The sequence below is a fragment of the Gymnoscopelus microlampas genome, assembly GCF_963454915.1.
Source record: "Gymnoscopelus microlampas genome assembly, chromosome: 19".
NCBI lineage: Eukaryota > Metazoa > Chordata > Actinopteri > Myctophiformes > Myctophidae > Gymnoscopelus > Gymnoscopelus microlampas.
In genome coordinates, this window is record NC_139956.1 from 5320581 (window position 1) to 5334293 (window position 13713).

Sequence of the window (13713 nt, forward strand, 5' to 3'; positions counted from 1 at the left end):
ACACAATACAATTGGGGTGGTTGTATTTTGTCTCCTTGCTCTTCTATTGAGACATTTAGATGAGACCTAGACACAGGATCTAACAAAAAAATCTAAAAGATTCAATTTATCCTCTGAGCAAGGCTGGCTCTGTTAGCTCAATGATAAAAAAACTTCAGCACTTGCACAGGAAACCGGGTTCAAATCCGGGGTCTACGAGGAAAGTTGAATAGTGCTGTTTCAACAAATATACAAAGATTTTTCAGCCGTTACAAAAGTAAAAGATAACACAACTGTAAAACATGGATGCAATATTTATGGTCAACAGTAGAATACTGTGGTTTACTGGTCAGCTTCCAGTGGTCAACAGTAGAAGACTGTGGTTGTACTGGTCAGCTCCCAGTGACCAACAGTAGAAGACTGTGGTTGTACTGGGCATCTCTGTGGTGTGTGACATCAGTGCACAAACTGAATCGAGACCGTACAATTAAATGGTCTCCATAGAAACGTCAGTAATTATCTGTTTGTGATTCAGGTGCTGCCGTTGTCCAGCCTGACGATCATGTTTCATTCATTATGTCACAGCCTCTCCATCCGCACCTGACCCATGCACACACATGCACATGCGCACAAACACACACACACACACACACACACACACACACACACACACACACACACACACACACACACACACACACACACACACACACACACACACACACACACACACACACACACACACACACACATACACACACACACACACACACACACACACACACACACACACACACACACCTTTTTTGGTAGTGCACATTGTATATTATATTCCTTTTACTCTGAAATAACAGGAATAGAATTCAGGTGAAAATCAAAAGGTTGCTGGGTTGGCCTGAGCCCTCAATCTCTCAAAGATCCTCACACCACCCCCTGCCAAACACTCTGCCAAAAATAGTATAATACTTCTTTGAGTTTGCCCTTTAACTTCCTCTCCATATATTCATTTCTATGTCTCTGCTCCCTGTATTTTTATTTGTAACGTGTCTCCCCTGTTTTGTTTTGTTCTTCAGTTTCTCTTCAGTTCTTTTTTGTTAACTTTATTTCTCTCTCTCCCTCTATTGTCACTCTGTTAGTCGAAGGCGTGTCCGTCCGTGCCGGAGATTAGGTATTTAGCAGTGTTGAACTATGATGAAAACATGTTCGTCGACTGCCTTTTTTCACGGACGAAAACGAAATAAAAAACAAATAAAAACTAAGCTACGAAAACTAAGACAAAATATATTGTCAATTTCCTCAACAAATAAAAAATAAACTAGACTAAAATGTTAGGGAGGGACGAGTGGAGAAGAGATCCAGTTTGGTTGCGGGTGGGCGTTCTGAAAATAGCAGATCTACAAGCTCACAACGCGTCGCAGCGCGACGCGTTGTGAGCTTGTAGATCGGCTATTTTCAGCATGCAACCAAGCGTAAAATCAGTCACTCATTACGACGCCATCAAGGCACCGCCAAAATACATTTTAGTCAACTGAATCAACTGCGGACTTAGTCGTCTATAATCTTAAGATATTTAGTCGACTAAAACTAGACAAAAACTAAAACATTTCAGATGACTGAAATATGACTAAAACCAAATGGAATTTGATTCAAAAGACTATGACTAAAACTAAATCAAAATTTGCTGTCAAAATGAACACTGGTAAATGGTACTGGCAAACATCACGCAAATCGGTAAACACTATCTCTAGTCATGTGAGTGTGTGTGAAACTTTGGACGAACACCCCCTAGAGGCCTTTTTTTCGCCCTGTTATATCGCAACCAGGAGGCCGATTTTTGCTAAACACTTTTTTTTACATTACTCCTACAGATTTTGTTCAAACATCACACCAATCGGTACACACTGGCCCTCATGTATCAATGGAGTGTACAAACCAGCTAAATTCTTGCCAATGTTTTTAAACCCTGTAGCACTTTGAGGTTTGCAAAAAATATGAAGTGCATACTAAATAAAATGCATTATTATTATTATTATTATTGAGTAGCGTATCTATAGGCCAAACGGTCATAATACTTACACTTACAATGACTAATGAGGTCCACCCTCCTCTATGCAGAGCCCTCGGGTATGGATTTGCCGGTGGGTCAATGGGCATCGGGTCATCTGGTTGCATTGTTTCGCCCAAGGCCACTCCGTTTGCCAGCGCAATATTGTGCAGAACCACACAGGCTATAGTACAATATTGCTATGTCTTCTCTGGCTTAGATAACAGAGTGCCCCCAGCTTGGCTGAGTCATAGCCATCTGCCTTTGTGACGCAAGCAGATGTGAATTAACCCTTTGACTGCCATGGGACACGTTAACGCGTCGAATTCACGGCGTGCACATTCATCACAGCAAGATGTGTCAACCTCTAAATAAAAGTTCCAACACTGGCCTGGCAGTCCGTTGATCTCTGGCTACAACTTCGGATGGCCAAACTTCAATATAATGCAACCACTGCCATTTCCCAAACCAGCTTAGTTGAAATGTTTTCTCAAAGGTCTCTGTGCCAAACTTTTTTTTTCCAGGAAACTTGGTTGAAAGGGCTCGTCGTCATGCTCGGAAGTGCCAACAACATTGTTCTGTTGTTTATGCCCAGACCTCAAAACCGTGTCTGCTGTATTAAAAGGCCTGGTAGAAGTCTCTGGCTCTGCTGAACTTTCTGGTTGTGATTCATTTTCCGTATCTGTTGTGTTGTTGTTTTTTGTTTTCTTTAAACCACTTGGTCAAGGTGAAAACAAATCTGATTTGCATTTCTGTTGATTCGCCATGGTGTCCACTGACACTATGTGAGAGGCTGTCTTTTCACAATCATTGCGCCTTCCGTATGAGCTTTGAGTGGCCCGGTAGCAAAAACATAAAATCATCTTTCCTGCAGCCCCTAGAGCCCCATAGTTCCCGCGCCAGTGCCTTTCGGCCCTAAGGCGCTCATAGTCATCATCATACCCCTATTCTTCTGCTTCTGCAGTCACCTCTTCCAGTAGAGCCAGGTCTACCATTGTTGAGATCTGATGACTGTCAAAGCATGTTTAAATAGGTGTCGACTGTTTGTAATTGGTCGGTTCTGATCGCTTGTGATGATGTCACCTGTTGCAAAAGATTTGGAGATGGTCTACCTATTTGTTGTGCGTATATGACACGTTGGAAATGTGCCTTTACATTTTGTTTAAAGGTGCCTGTCAGATGCCTGTCAGATGGTCAGACAATGCTGCCCCGCATGATGTTTACAATGGAACAAACAAGGTGTAGACAAATCCTACATCTGACGTGAGATCTGAGCGGGCCGTATAAGTCAAAGTCACGATGGAATGATAAATGCCGACAATTGCGGTGATCTTGCCGTACGCCCATTATTTGGTCAACACCAAGCCACTATCTCCATAGTCGTGTGATCAAGACGGATCTGTTTGGCTTACAATACGATACGATACGATACGATAATACTTTATTGTCAGTTTGCACTGAAATTTGTCTTGCGACCCAGAAACAGCCATGTATGCAACATATAACAGTACACACATTTGACATGACACAAGAAAACAACAAAATACAAATACATACATAAAGACATGCAAAGACAAGAGCAATGTCCACCACTCAGCCTACCCCTGGCTTATAACTCCTGATTAAGCCTCAATGTCGTCTGATGGACAAAGGACCTCTTCAGTTTGACCTTATTGTATGTAGGAACACTGTATCTCCTTCCTGAAGGCAGCAACCTATATTCTCCATACAAAGCATGGCTAGTGTTTGAAGTGATATTCCTTGCCAACCTTATCATACTGTTATCATACGTAGATGTATAGAGCCTCTGAAGTGGTTGTCCAACAATCTTTGAACAAATGTTCACTTGTTGCAGCAGTTGTGACTTTAAAGTTTGCAGGAGTGGCCCGTTTTGAACAAAACGCCTCAAATCATGAACGCGCCGTCCGATTGCCATGAAACACGGCCCACAATAAGCTATACCTGAACTGGCGGAGACCTGCACTCCGAGGATCACATTCTTCTAGTCCTCTCTCTTTTTCTGGCTATGCTCATCCCTTCTTCTCTCATATTAGGCTCTATGCACAGCAGTCATATTGGAAAGAGATTGGGCCTCTTCTTACTTTCCTTCACAGGTGTTGCCAATGATACTAATGAAGGCTCGGTTCCATTCTGCTCAAACAGAGTCAGGGTGCTGATATTGTTGCATGTTGGCTCACTGGAAACATTCTACACTCTACACCAGTGGGTCTCAAAGTGTGGACCTAGGTACCCTCATGGTCCCTTGAGGGGGTTCCAAATGGCCCCTTGCGAGTGTGTAACTCTGAGAGTATACACATGGAACCAAATGGACCCGTACGGGTCCATTTGGTTCCATTTGTACACTCTCAGAGTTATGGGGGTCCTTGAAATTAAAAGGTGTGAGAACCACTGTGCTACAACTAAATGGAACGGAGCCTTCATTAGAATCATTGGTGACACCTGTGAAGGAAGTAAGGAAGAGGCCCAATTACTTTCCAAGATGGCTGCTGTGCATGGAGCCTATATTGTTTCGTGTTTCCTTCTCCATCAGCCCTTCCTTCCTTCCAGTCTGCTTATTACATTAGACAGGTCTCCTCTCCTCTCCTCTCCTCTCCTCTCCTCTCCTCTCCTCTCCTCTCCTCTCCTCTCCTCTCCTCTCCTCTCCTCTCTCCTGTTCTCTGGAGTCTTGTCTCATCGCTTCCCTTCTCCTCCATACTCTCTTATTCTCTTTTATTCTCTCTCCAGTCCTGAAGCAGGCTAAAAGAGAGCAGCCCCCCCTATTCTCTCATGTTTCTTCTTCGTCTGCTTCTCATTTGCCTGGGAAATATACTGTCTGTCTGTCTGTCTGTCTGTCTGTCTGTCTGTGAGTTGATTGACTGAGATTATCTATTATCTCTTAACACGTATACAGCCACTTACAGTAGAGTACTTATGTGGATTTAATACTTGTTTGTGTTGAATTGTAATTCATTGTGGAATGTGTGCTGAACCATTAGGTTATGGTTACAGACAGTGGTCTTATGACCATTCTGTTGTAGGTTTTGATTTCCATTTTGAATGCCAGTCACTTTTTTTGTATTGGTTTCTGGTGTTATCTATTCACTTTGATTGCTGTATGATCTGTGCATCTCCTGGTATACTGTACCTCCACACCAGTGTTGATTTCGTCGATTAAAACTACTAGAAGTTCGGCCGGCTGCGCCGGCCTCACATCTAGCGCCCACGCCCACGTAGCGTCCACGCCCACGTAGCATCCACGCCCACGTAGCGTCCACGCCCACGTAGCGTCCACGCCCACGTAGCGCCCACGCCCACGTAGAGACCACTTGGCAGCGCCGATCACTGGCGTAGCGTCATGAGGGCTAGTGGGGCCATGGCCCGGTCAGTGAAGATTTGCCAGGAAAATGAATTCTGCTCCGACAACAATAGACACAGCCGCCGGCCGCCAGTGACGTTACTGAAGTGATATATTGGCTGGCCCATTCACACCTTTTACAAAGCTAAAGCTGCCTACTCCTGCCTATCAATGGTCCAAGTGTGACCTGTAAAGTAGCCTAGCGTAGTCTGTAGGAGACATAAGCATGTCCTAAGAGGAGTCCAAAAGAGAATGGATCCTGGGAGTCATGAATTAAATTACAGAGGTGAGTAAATAACTACATGTGCTCAAGTACTGCACTTTACTGGATATCTATCTATCTATCTATCTATCTATCTATCTATCTATCTATCTATCTGTCTATCTCTCTATCTCTATCTCTATCTCTATCTATCTCTCTCTCTCTATATATATATACATATCTAAATGGCGAAATGGCTGGGGGGAAATGGGCAATATATTGTTATTTAATATTGTTATTTTATTATGAGTATTAATAAGTTCTGATGATTAATTATATCATATGATTATAATATTTGATTAAGATATATGATCTTATAATAATCATGGGGCATGTATAATCATTATCTAATAATCAAATAATAATACAATGAGTCATCACATCTTTTCGGTGGCGGGTGTTATACGGAAATGTGTGACCCTGTACAATCTGGTCAAAATGGCGGCCGTTTGTGTGTTGTTGCGCTCGTACACACACACACACACACACACACACACACACACACACACACACACACACACACACACACACACACACACACACACACACACACACACACACACACACACACACACACACACACACACACACACACACACACATACACACACACACACACACAAGGAATGTGTGTGGAGATGGCGGCTGTTTTTGTGTGTTTGCACAACAGTGCATGTGGACACACGAATGGTGAGTTGGATGCGTCTTTTAATAATCAGAAGACGCACAGTACTGCACACACACACACACACACACACACACACACACACACACACACACACACACACACACACACACACACGCGCGCGTTGAAGTAATTTCCGTGTGCGTGCGCACACACACACATCTACAAACGGAGACGGCGTGTATTGAAATGGGGGCAGAGGTTCTGAATTGGCATCCATTTCGGCCTGGCGGAGACAATGAAAAAGCTAAAGTAAAGGAAAAGACCATTACTGCAACAAAAGTAGTCAACAAACTATACTATAAAACATTGGGCACATTGTCAAATAATATAAGAAAGAGGCAAACATGTTGAAAATAGCCGATCTGCAAGCTCACAACGCCTCTCAACGTGAGGGTTGTGAGCTTGTAGATCTGCTATTTTCACAATATTGACTTGTGGAACGGAGTCAAACAAAATGAGGGGTCCCCAGTTCAAATATGATGTGGGGGGGGGGGGGGGGGGGGCGGGGGATAGCCACTGCCCTAGTCGGACCGAAATTATCTGAAATTACAACATAATGCAGCCTAAACGTGCGTTGCACGGGGCGGTCCTGCCATTACGTTACATACCACAACATACATCATCTACAATGGACTAACGGAGCAGCAATAATAACATTCACCACACGAATATTGTTGACAAAGTGATTGCACAGCCGCTGCAGGTATGACAACCACGTTAGCGTTAGCTACATGGCAACTATCACAGCGCCCTGTCTGTCGTCGCTGCGACTGACTGATGGCTACAGCCATAGATATATGTAAACACTACAGCAAGCTCTCTGCGATGCCATTGTCTGGAAACTGCTCTTAGCGTGACAGGACCAATGAGAGTGAGCGCTTTCGTTGTTGCTAAGATACGGTGCATGGCACACGGCGTCTCTACCCCATAGCTTGTAGATCTCTCACACATGATTGGCGTAGGCTGCGTTGCCAGGTCTGACTTTGTGTCTAAGCAATGGTCGGCTTATTTTTGCGCGCCTTTGGGCTCGTTCGCATAGTGCGCACGGCAGCGCTTGTTTAGCGTACGTCAGCGCGACGTGGCAACGTGAAAGGGTGGTCACTTATGATTGGCTGGTGAAAAGAAACACCCGGACGTGAATTTTGAGGTGGCGAAGTGATTTGCATAAGTATTGGAGCATAATGCGTTTGATATTAATTGTACATCCTGCAAGTACAGTGATGGGATGCGAAGCAGCTGGTTTGACAGGCAGAATATTGAGGAATTTTGGGGGAAAATGTGGAGTTAGTTGGGCCATGTGTCTGCTTGGCCATTGAGGCGATACACTCGTGTACACTCCATGACTGTGGCCGTCAATTATGGTAGCAAGATGACAAAAAATGTTCGTCGACTACCTTTTTTCACTGACGAAAACTAAATAAAAACTAAATAAAAACAATTTTGTCAACAAATAAAAACTAAACGTTAGGGGAGGACTAGTGGAGAAGAGATCCAGTAGAACTAAAACACAAGTCATTTTATGTTTGGTTGCGCTCAGGTGTTATGCTTTGAACATAGCAGATCTACTAGCTCACAACGCGTCGCGCTGCGACGTGTTGTGAGCCTGTAGATCGGCTATTTTCAGCATGGAACCAAGTGTAAAATCAGCCATTACGACGCCATCAAGGCGCCGACAAAACACATTTTAGTCGACTAAATCAACTGTATATTTAGTCGACTAAAATCTTATGATATTTAGTCGACTAAAACCTTTCAGATGACAAAAATATGACTAAAACAAAATGGAATTTTATTCAAAAGACTAAAGCTGAATAAAAATGTGCTGTCAAAATCAACACTGCTCCACACTATTATGGTCTGGTTGATCTGACACATATAGATATTCCATCTCCACGCTTAATTGTTTCCATTGTGCATGGTCCATTAAAAGAGCCAACACACTTAATTGCTACTCATTATACTCACTTGCTATTTAGTCAGATGTGCGTGCGTTCCCTCAGGAGGCTTAACCTTGTTTGTTTTAAGTTCATGACAAGTTCACGTCTTATACACTAGTACATCACCATGGTAACATGGTTCTCTTTATGGTAGGACACTGAATGTTCCTGCCAAAAGTGAGGCATCTATAGTGGAATTCTCCCATTCTAAAGGCATTCTTTGCACATAAAGGACTGAATGTCAAGGACAACATTCATCATGCATGCAACATGATTGAGGTACCTATATTATCCCTACATTATGCTTAGCTACTTTCTACTTTTGGTACTTTACGAACATTTTGTTAACAATAATTTTGTACTTTTACTCAAGTAAATTTTGAATTCCGGACTTTTGCTTGTAACAGAGTATTTCTACATTGCATTATTGATACTTTTCCTTAAGTAAAACATTTGTACTTTTTCCACCACTGGTGAGGACTAATTATAATGAAGATAATGGGTGAAGTCGTACTTTAACTACACATGTTGGTGCTATGCAGAGAGATTATGCAACTTTTTCCACAGACTTGCACCACTGTGGACTTCTCCCAATCTGTATTAATCTGTATGTGAAGATGCCAGCTTCTCTTACAGTCTCCCTGTTGCATTTTGCTTTGAAGGTATATGAATATAATATTGTCATATTGACTTGGGATCTGGCTGACGTGTAATGTTTTTTTAATTGCTGTACAAACTATAACAGCGCGGTAAACAAAGGATGATGTGGACTAGATTTCACTCCTTTACATCACATAATGGATGGAGGGTAGGCCTATATATGGCACGGCGGGCGCACATGCTGCAGTGCATTGTATAGGGGATCCTGGCAGCGTTGCCAGATATTGTGAGAGAAACAAGCAACCGGGTCAATAAAAAAACACGCCCAAACGAAGCACTTTGAACGTTGGCTATTTGAAAATAGCTGATCTACAAGCTCAGATCGGCTATTTTCAAAGAAACCTTGAAAAAAAAACAAGGGGAATATTTGGAATAGTTTTGAAACATTTTAACAACACAAATCTTGTATGGAGTCCCTGGTACAACATATTTCCAGATGGGGGTGAAATCCAAACGGGTCAAATCCAAACGCGGACAAATCCATATTAATTTGGGAGTCCTATGAAAATCAAAATGTATAAAACATCTTTTGCAAATAGCAAAGCGACGCGTTATGAGCCTGTAGATCTACATGTATCTATGAAAAAGTTGAACAATTCATGTCCTTGACATGAAAAACTTGCAACCCGCAACTACCAATATTTACAAGCAACTTTACAGAAAAACAAGCCCAAAGTCGCTTATAATAAGCCGACATGGCAACAGTTGTCCCTGGTGCCATCTTGCATGTGTGTTGGAGTGCCCAGTGCACCAGAGGGGGGGGGGGCGTTCTGGTGCTGGTTTTACAGGACTGACTGTGGGAATGTTGGCAGCTACAGCTCCTGCATCTGTCAAGAGCAGCAAGGTGAGGATATGACGCAATGGGGGGGGTCGAGGGGCTGCCGGACACGTGAGTGGTACCAAGGTAAACAACAACAAGGCAAACATCATTTGCAGTATATAGTAATATACGCTTTAACCCAAGACCGGGAACGCATCTGTGTGACGACTTTATCCACAGTTTATTCTTTGGCTATTCAAAAATAGCAGATCTACAAGCTCATAGTGCGGCACCGAGTGCTCGGTGCCACACTATGAGCTTGTAGATCTGCTATTTTTGAAAAATCACAATGTTCTTTTTCAAATGTTTGAATATATATTTTTAAGCGAACATTTGTAACTCAAATCTTTTTCTTCTGGGTAGGGTCCCTGGAACAAAATATTTTGAGATAAGAGTCCGTGGTCAAATACATATATTTTTGGGGGTCCTTGACAAGAAAAAGTTTGAGCACCACTGATATAGAAACATACGTTTTTTCAGAAAAACTGTGGGATTTTGAAGACATTTGTAGAATCCCCAGAAGCAAAAATTTTAGTTACAAATGTTTGCACAAATTCTCACGATTTTTCAAAAATAGCAGATCTACAAGCTCATAGCGCTTGTATATCTGCTATTTTTTGAATGGCCAAAGAAATCTAAAAATGACACAGATTCTTTCCCGGTCTAAATGGGTTAATGATTTGTTATGCCAATTGTTATATAACCCATATTGATGTATATAGGAAAGACAGGGGCGTAACACAACAAGTCTAAAAGGGAATACAACTCACTTGTAATAAAGTTGCATTTATTTCCAATACCTACGATTGCCAACAGCCTAATAAACAGGGACGGAAAAAAGAAGGGAATCATAAAACTTCGGGGTGGCTTAGACCAAAATAACAAACCAAAACACACTACCTGAAAAACAAACAAGTTAGACTAATATATACTCAAAATCCAAAGAAAAAGCATAAATCAAATCTCCCTGCATGCCTGAATCGTAAACAGAGGAACGGGGGGGAACAACCTCAACCTCAAATCCCCACGGGGCACTGCGGGGCACTGGCAGAAAAACAAAAACAAGTCTGAAGACCCACACAAACCTCTGCTGCCCTAATTGATATACTGTAAGGCCAAAACACATTTGTATATTATTTATTGAAAGGATAACCCCTTGAGATGCATCACCTCGTTTTCGAGGGGGTCCTTATCACAAAAATACGGCGAGCACAATAGATCAATATAACAAATACATCCATGCATGCATAAACAAGAACAACTTGATAAAAACAAAAGTTCTCCTGAAACTGGACACTCCCACCAGTGGTGGAAAAAGTATTCACATTCTTTGAAAGGAAGTATCAATACTGCAAAGTAGAAATACTAGTAAAAGATCGGAATTCGAAATGTACTTGAGTAAAAGTACAAAAGTATTGGTACCAAAAATGTACTTAAAGTACCAAGAGTAGAAAGTACTCATTATGCAGAATGTCCCATTTCACAAGTTTTCAAATGTATAAAATGTAAAATATTTTGAAAATAGCAGATCTACAAGCTCACAATGCGTCGCATCTCGACGCATTGTGAGCTTGTAGATCTGCTATTTTCAAACGGCCGAAATATATATCGGGCTGAAGAGGGTAATGTATGTTTTGTAATAATAATCAAAATCTACAAACTAGTTTTCAAATAATTGCAGTGGAGTAAAAGTATAATATTTGCCTCTGAGATGTAGTGGAGTAGAAGTAAAAGTGCGAACCCCCATACGAATACACAGAATATAAACATGCACTTTAATTGCAATTTCATTGCAGTGTATTCCCTATAATTATATATAGAAGACAGAAAACAATCAGAAGGCTTCAGAAGCAGGAGCAGGTTATTTGAAGATGAGTTAGGATAGATGCTTTAAAGATATAAAAGGGGTTTATTTATCTATGGGAACTGGGAGGATTGTTCCAATTTGGTTGGGGCTTTATAATTAAAAGCATTTTGGTGGGGATAATGAAGTAAGGGTACTCTGTACGCCTTAGGATGTATGGTGAGCTGTATAGGGACGTAAATATTGTTTTAGATGTGAGGATAGTTAAAGTGTATGCATTTAAAAACAAACAATTTGAATACTAAATGTATATGAATGCTACTATGCCCTCGGTTGATGAATAGGCTCTATGCACAGCAGCCATATTGGAAAGAAATTGGGCCACTTCTTACTTCCATCACAGGTGTTACCAATGATGTGGACCCCAGGAAGACTACCTAGTTGCTATGGCACCAGCTAATGAAATCGGAAATCAAAATGTCTGTTCCATTTAGTTCAGTACAGTGCAGTGTTGATTTTGTTCACTGAAACTATGACGAAAAATGTTCGTCGACTACCATTTTTCACTGACGAAAACAAAATAAAAACTAAGCTATGATGACTAAAACTATGACTAAATATATTGACAATTTTGTAAACAAATTAAAACTAGACTAAAATGTTAGTGTGGGACTAGTGGAGAAGACTCGGCTATTTTCAGCATGCAACCAAGTGTAAAATCAGCCATTATACATATAGGCTATTTGAAAATAGCCGATCTACAAGCTCACAATGTGTATCGCAAATTGTTGTGAGCTTGTAGATCAGCATTTTCAAGCATCTTAGTACTTTTATTATTGGTACTTTAAGTATATTTTGATGCCAATAATTGTTTTGTACTTTTCCGAAGTAGTTTTTAGCTTTTTACTTGAAACAGAGTAAAATCAAGTCAAGTAAAATCAAGCACTCAAGTAAAATATCCGAGTACTTCTTCCACCACTGGCCACTGGCTTTGTTTTCCAACCTGCCGTCTCAGTCACTGCTATAACCACATACTTTATATTTTCCACCATGCATGATTCTTACGCATGATTGCATTGACAAAACATGGCCACAGGCTGAACTAAAAAAGCAATTTACATGCATGATTTTCTTGAGCGCTAAAATTTAAAACATCTGAGAGCAGGGGGGACGACCTTTACTTTTTGGACACAATGTGCGGAAAAGGGTAAGAATCATGCATAGTGGAACATATTTGACGGCCCCCTACAGCCACCTAGTAATGTGGGACCTCATCTCTGAGCTATACAGCGGAGGGAGAGGTTCCAAATGGGGCCCTACTGTCAAAACCATGGCAGAAAAGACCATTGCTCTTCATTCTAGTCATGTTTTTCATGTATAACGTTGACAGGAGTAGCAGGCTTCCAGAGGCTCAAAGAAATTATAATTTTGAGTGGCCAATCGTCATGGATGGCAGACCTGGATTAAATGTGCTTTTGGACCTTGTAAGTGCATTTTTGAATGGGGAATTCAAAAGGTAACTGTAAAGCATTCCATCCAAGTGTAAACAGGATTGTACACGTGTAGCTCCTCAAAATATCAATCCTCAAAGGATAGTGCAAGAGGAAGTATTTGACGAGAAGAAAATGTCTAGATACAAAATACTTCTAATTATGAACTGAAATATATGGTGGTGTGGTTCTTGCAGTGTTGCTCAAATACATTAAAAAAAAAAAAAATGCAGCCAAATACATATAATTGTGGGGGTTCTTGGCACGAAAAAGTGTGAGAACTACTGATTTAGAGGGCATTTGTATTATCTGCCTCAGGTCTAAATGGGTTAAAATGGGAAGCAAAGACTAGGACCTTGAGCAAAGACAACTGGGAACAACAAGATGGTATGGAATAGAAGAGGTATGACCATGACATTGTACTTGCACATATAGTAAGCATCACAAACATGCTTTCAGATGGCATGCTTTGTTGTAAGCCTCCCTGTCCATACACTCCAAGAGGAAGTATACACTCAAGGCTTTCACAAGCATGCTTGGTTTCAGGTTATCAGTTATCATTTTTTACACACAGCATAATCTTTTAATACTGTTGTCATTTCTCTAGAGCCTGAAATGTTATAAATATGTGGTGAAAAAAGTACTAAAATCTACAAAGTAACTAGTACCTGAAG